The sequence below is a fragment of the Platalea leucorodia genome (assembly GCF_965183815.1).
Source record: "Platalea leucorodia genome assembly, chromosome: 9".
Lineage (NCBI taxonomy): Eukaryota > Metazoa > Chordata > Aves > Pelecaniformes > Threskiornithidae > Platalea > Platalea leucorodia.
This window is the reverse complement of record NC_138831.1, coordinates 14305765-14312862: the sequence shown is the minus strand read 5'-3', so window position 1 is coordinate 14312862 and position 7098 is coordinate 14305765.

The window sequence follows — 7098 nt, the reverse complement described above, 5'->3', positions numbered from 1 at the left end:
TATTTACTAAGGACCTAAGCCGCTGCCCAGTGTTGTATGGAGAGAGGAAACAGAGTTAAGGCTCTCTGCCATGCTTTATTAGCTTGCTGTGCTTCATTAATTCTGCAGCATTTTTCAGGGCACCATGATCAGGCGGAGGACGGCTTTCCTCCCTAGCGAGAGCTGAAGTGCACAGCAGCCCTGGCAAAGCTGGAAACCTTCTGCCTCCAGACACTCACTGACTCTATGGCTGTTGGGGACCCCAGCCCCAAGCCTGCAGCCTCTGTAACCCCGAAGGGCTCACCCAACGCAGGCGAGAGGCCAGTCCTCCCCACCACTGCACTGGGAGAGGAAGGACCAGCACAGGCTGGGCTCCATTCGCCCCTCGCCCCTGGCCGAGCTACCTGGTTATGGACAGCCCGGCTCTGAGGGGAGCAGGGGAAGCAGGTTAAGGAGTTTTATGGAGGCTGAATAATGAAGAGAGAGCGGCCAAGCAGCTCGATAGTGCAGAAAAGCACACAAGGAAGCAGTACAATCAATACCTGGGAATTTTGGCATTTTTTGGCATTGCTCATATTTGCAAAGAGCCACAAATACAGCACCCAGTGCCACCAGAAGCTGAGGCCTTTTCCTTTTTTTCAGATGAATGCTACAGCTTATCTAGCCTAGTCCCTGGCTAACAAAAATCACATATAGGAACTGCTTTTAAACACGGGCAGGCTATGCTATAATGAATGCAACTGGCAGACAGTCTTTCTACTGGATGAAGACAGAGCAGTGGCATGCAACTGATGAATTTCGGGCAGCCGAGCGCTGAACACACTGCCCTCCTGGAGCTCCCCTGCAGCAGCGCGGCTCCGCTCTCCCCTCTAGCGCCTCAAGATGACAGTTCGCCCCAAACACGCGAGAAGAACACATTAATAGCTGAGACCAACCGTATTTCAAGGTAGAATCAGTCCGTCGCAGAGATGCGGTTCCTGTGCGGCTTGCCTCCGCTTGCCTTTGCCGGCATTCCTGTGGTTTGCACTCCTGCATTGCCAGCATTAATGAGGTAAATGCAGCCGTGATACTTGCACATCACAAATGTGGATTTTAGCAAGGACATACATAAGAGGACAGATAAAACAAGAAACATATTGGCATATTCCAGTGCAGTCATCACTAATCATCGTTATCAACACAGGTCTCCTCTGAAAAGACACTGAGCACCCTGAGCTCGCACTGGAGTGCAGGGCACTCATCAGCTTGCTGCAGGAGGCAAAATAACGGGTTGTTGTTTATATTTCATTTCTCGTCTGAGGACCTGGCAGCCCGAAATATTCTTTAGTGATTTTTTCTTACACAATTGCACAGGAGAATAATATCTCCAGAAGTCCCTTTCTGACTGTGGTTTGCACTTGTATGCGTTCAGGATTTCACGGAAGGTAGAAGCTATGCCAAGGCACTCAGATTACAAGAGCCAGCTAAGAGCTGCTCTGCGTGGTCAGTTGCTTTTGTATGTATGTCCATCATTATTTCAGAAATAAAAGCTCCCTGAAGTACACATTGTAGCTCACTGCAAACAGATGTGGAACAGGCAACAGCACATCTTATACAGCAGTCATGTTTTCCATGAAATGATAAATGAGTATTTTACTCCTGGGAGCAAATCCAATTTGCTAATTCACCCACTAGAACAAAATAGTGCGAGAGGTACTGAGCGCTTTCATCGCTGAAAACAACAGCATGATGCCCCCACTCCCTGTATTGCAAAGATATCACAGACGCTTTCTACACAGGCTGCAAATTCTGCACAGAGGAAATCTCTTCTCATTTGTGGCGTGTTTTCAGGCAACAGACTTGTGATTTACTATCAGCTACTTCCAGAGCCAGCAAATGGGGATGCTGTGTCTGTTCTCTCAAGCCTGGTGAAGTCGCAGAGTATTTCAGGGTCTCATATGTCCATGTTTCAACACCAGGAATATTTCTCCCAATTAAATCCTACTATAACATGTAGCATAACAAAAGCTGTGTAAGTGTGTCTAAACTCAAAGGAATGATAAAACTCATTACATCAAGTTAATAGTATGTTCTTGGCATTCACCTCAAATTATGGAATGCTCCAAAACGTCTTTCACTATGATCAGAAAGGCAGCACTGAGCACTAAGCTGGGTACATAATTCTGTTGACTGTTCCACACAGGGTTTCTCAGGCCTTTAGATTTTGACTCTGCTTCCCATTTCCACCGTCAGCCGTCTGCAGAAGCACCCTGGGAATTTTTGCACTCATTAGTGCGGCAGTGCAGAGCACTTACAGCAACGCAATTACTGATGCCGTGGCTTGCGGGATGTTTCTGGCATCTGAGGAGGACCAGTATGCAGATGGCCGTATCAGAAGAAGGGAGCACATAAAAACAGGATCAGATCATCACTTTCTGTGTCTAGACATTTCCTGGAAATGCTCTAGAGGTTAGAGGTTGCACAACACAAGAGGAGAACCACTGGATTCACTCAGTCATACACTGCGTCCTTCTAAATGTATTTTGAATGGGTGCACATTTTGTTTGGCGTTTGTTTAAATTACAAATTACCTAATTTACCAAAGTTCTGTAATACCATGAAATAGTATATTGCTGTATCCTCAGATGAAACATAAAAGTTCATAAGGTTTGGATAATGAAAGAAAAAAAACTCTGTTACTGCTACTAAGGACAAAAGCTTCAGATTTTTCCATGCCTGCTCAGGAAAATATTGACATCACAAAAGGTAGTAGGGAGTATTTAATCAGTATTATACGGTGCCAAATCAGCACTGACCAGTAAGAGGTGTATGTGTCTGTGTGTATGTATGGGGATTTTCTGTTTCACCTGGTAACCTTAGGGTCCTGAGTCATCGCAGTGAGCCGTTTGTCATTGGGATCCTGCCACCCAATGCTACATGCCATGTCTGGGACCCTGCAAAGGGTTCTCCTCCATCACTGCCAGAAGGAAATTTTCTAAATCACACTGCATTATTTTTCTGAGCCAATGGGTAAGAAAAGGGGGGACAAATCTACTCTTACAGACCAGTTTCGAACAGGTGCAAAAAAGCAACTAGAATGAGATTGGTGTAAAACCACTGGGGCCGCACGCTAGTGTGCGATAGTCTGGCATCGGCTATGCCGGCCACATCAGGAGGATCCACGCCACCCTGACTGTCCCTTTATCTGCTTGGCAGCTCCCCTGACCTTGCTGGGAGAGCTGTGCTAATTGGTTTCTCTCCGCAGGACGTTACGCAGGAGGAATAGTAAGTACTGCATGCAGAGAAAAAAACCTGTTTCTCTCCTTCTCGGCTGCATGGGCTGCACGGCATGCTGTGGAGCGTTTGTGGCAGGTGCCTGCCATCAAATGGCGCTAGTCCATGGCACCGAAATTAGACATTTCCCAGCTCCCCAGTGGCAGGGAGGGCGTCTGTGAATGTGCTTTTCCACCCCAGAACATGGCTTTCCTTTGTATCCATAAAAAGCCAACTAATATACTCCTTCCAATTAAGCTGTGATATGAACTGCACTTTGAAAGTTCTTAATCCATTTTATGGTTCATTTACTCAGAAAATTTCATACCCATGGTTAGCTGTATCAAAGAGGATGGAATGCCTGGCACCAATTAGTTCTAATAATGAGCTAAATTGTGCACAGATTTCTGAGTCTGTCATTAGTATGAGAAAACAGGACAGCTCCTCTCAAAATAGAATATCTTACTGGACGTTTCTTTAATTTGTCTTCAGCTAAAGACTACTCCCACTAGCTGATGCAGACAAAGAAACTAATTGATTTGATGAGTTACAGAAGCCTGCTGTGTGGCACTTTCCCCTGCTGCTGAGCGAAGAACCATGGCAAAATAATAGTTTCACTCTTGCTCTGAGATTTTGCATTTCTGCTTGTTCATGTTTCGTACTTTAAGGAGGCGATCGCACATGCCCTGTTTGTGCTGTCAGTTCACTTTGATGTTGATTTTCTTTCAAGAAGGATTGAGCAGGCCATTTGTAAGATGTCTTAGAAACCGTGGGTGCCATCCAGGTCAGGCATCCTGCCCTGTCGAGGGAGGAAGGAGCTCCCTGAGCCGGGGAGCTGAGGAGGGCTTGTGCTACCGACTGGCCCTGGCTGGGAGCCTTGCTCCGCAGCACCGGCAGGTGGGGTCCGTTTCCAGCTCTGCATTTTCAAGTCCCGCTGAAAATACTGGCAAAAGAAACAGAGGCGTACCGTAGCGTATATGAGATATATGTCATCCTTATGGTACAGATGCTTAAAGGAGAGGATAAGATTAGCAGTCACCTCTAGAGAGATGGACATTAAAGTAATTGATGGTTCCTAATTCTACCACACAGCCTGTAATGCTGTGTCTTCCCCTAGTTTTACTCAGGGCTTGCAAGACTTTTGGGTACTGCCACAGTATAAATAGTCACTAAGGAACCTGAAGCAGCAAAGGAAGGATTTCACTGTGTCTTCCCCACAGCTCTCCTGAAAAAGAAACATGTCTATTGTGCTCTTATTGCTTGAGCTAAACCGGAAATATTCCTTTACCATTGAGAGGGAGACACGCCTTGAAAGCTAAAACATAACTCTTATGTTCTTAGAGATGTTTGCATGCTGCTAGCATGCCTTTCAGTCCTGCCTCTTTCCTGTAGCCCAGGACAGCATAAAGTCTCCAACACACTGGGGAGGAGAGACACAGAAGGGGAGGGAGGTGCCGGTGCAGGAAGCACAGCCCTACTTCCCCAGGAACCCCAGGGGCTGCAGGCAGCAGCGTGACTCCTGCGTGAAACCTGACGTGAGCAGAGGTGTCTAATTTCCCAATGTCTTGCGTGTTTGTCTGAGAGACAGACTGGTATGTCAGAGGGGTGCATGCTTGGACCCTAGGTTTTCTAAATCTCGTAAGAGGACTGCCTGTGTGGGAGCCCAGGTGAAAATGCGCAGGCTGTCGCGCCACTGAGATGACCGGTGTCGGGTTTGTTGGGAGGCATTACCTTTCATGCATCTCCTTTACCTTCTAGTAGTCTAGCAGACTGGAAACGTGGCAGCTACGAGGCTGGCAAGCTGTAAGATTTTCCATCACTGACAGCGAAAATATAAATGATCGCAGTCGGTTTAGCATTTTGATTTGGTAGATGCTGGCAAACACTTTGCAGTGTGAGCTGCTGCATGCAAGTGATGACCTTCAGGAATGCTGGCGTCTCCCTGTGGCGAAGCAGCAGGAGCATGAATCAGCAGAAGGGAGAGGGGAAAAGATGATGGTTAAAAAAGAGCCTGCTGTTAGCAGTGAGTTAAAAAAAATGTTCCTCCTGGTCCTCCAGTCAGATTTATTAGCAGAGACCTTGGCACTTGCACAGACCCCTGCGCAAAAGCCAGACCCATGCTTGCAGATTTATTACACAGTCAGGGCCTTTGCCAGCTCAGTCACAGCATTTCACCCTTTCTGTAATTTAGATTTAAAATCCAAAGAGAAACAAAACCATTCTTCCAGTGTTAAAGTCTAAGCACAAACAGTCTTCAAGTGAGCCTCCGAAAGAAGGGCAGAGAGCCCTGAGCCTCCGGCTCTGTGCAGACACGTGTACTACCAAATTTAGAGGAAGCCGGCACCAAGGGGAAGCCCGCAGCAGCACCCTCGTAGAGGTCCTCGGTTAGGCTGAGCCATGAGCCGCCCACCCAGGCACCGTGCACACAGAGCCATGGTGGCACCGTGCACATGGGGCCACGGTGACGAGCCCCTGCTGCTGCCACAGTCACCCGCCATGCTTGGGGCTACCACAAGCCCTGCGTCCCAGCCCGCCTGGGCTGGCGGAGAGGAAGACAGAGCTCCAGCAGCGGTGCTCAGGGTAGGGGAGCTGCCTGCCCTCACAGCCCGGTGGGACAGGGTGCCAGGCCCCGGGGAGCTGCCCGTATGCCAAAGTGCCTCCATACAGCCGTGCCTAGAAATGAAACCCCCTCCCCGCTCCCTGCCACTGCTCGCCACATCTCTTGCTGCTGCCTGTTTCCCCAGAGTGCTGGCTGCCTTCGCCGCTGACACGCTGCTCTGTGCCTGACAGCCGCTGGCATCTGCCTTCCCGACACAGAGGACAACAGGTGACCCACCGGGACAGGCCACGGGAGGCATTTTCTCCAGCCTCTGGTTTGAAGTAGGGCTCCCTACCAGCTGCTTGGCAAGAAACCATAGACAGCTCTGCAGCACCCTTCCTGACAAATTTAGCTGCCGATGGTTCAGATTTCCTTACATATTTAAGACCCATCAAGGTGTTTTGCACCTCAGTACCCATCAGCCTTGGCACCTCAGCACCACCTGGGCTATGAAGCAGCTTTGAATCCAGCAGCAACACACCGACCTTATCCATGCAGTTCTGCTTAGTTGTGCTCCCGATTTTCTGGCTGCTGTCAGAGCCCACCAAGTACTCAGGACCTGCCTGACCCATGGTGTCACCCAGCGTGGTGTCCCAGACCCCAGAGCAGGTCACCCCTGGGGGGACACCCAGTGCCCAGCTCCTTTCCGTCCATCTCTCCTCTTGCTGACCAGTGGCTGCGTGTATTTGCCGGCAGCCAGCTTCGCCGCCCCTGCCCCACTTGCCCATTCCCATGACGGGGAGTGGGATGACGCAGTCCCCATTTCCACAGAGGGCCTGTTGGTTCCCGGCAAGAGCCCTCTCATCACGCCTGGCAGCGGATGAAACCCCAGTCACAGACTGGGCTGGCTGCCGGCGATGTCCCCTGCGGACCCCGGGGCCCAGGGCTCACTTGCTTTCTTTGCACATTTAATTCCTCTTATTCTCACCCCACTTTTCTCCCTGTTCAGCGGGTGCTCTTCTGTCTTTGCTTGGCTTTTCCAGCAGAGGGGGATGCAACCTCACCAAAACTGTCCTCTTCGCCCAAAGCCTTCAAACATGCCCTCACCTTCACCCTCACCCGCATCCTCACCCTCAGGCAGGAGTGGGCTCCCTGCACCGCATGGCCCCCCGGCCTGGCAGTGCGGCACCCGCACCCCAGTGCTCCCCGGGCACATGGGCACCATGGGGTCCAGCAAATCTTCTTTTTTATTGCACGTAATAAATCCAAAGCAAGGGATTTGACACGCGATAAGCTGTTAACGAGAGACAAACGAACACAAACAGCAA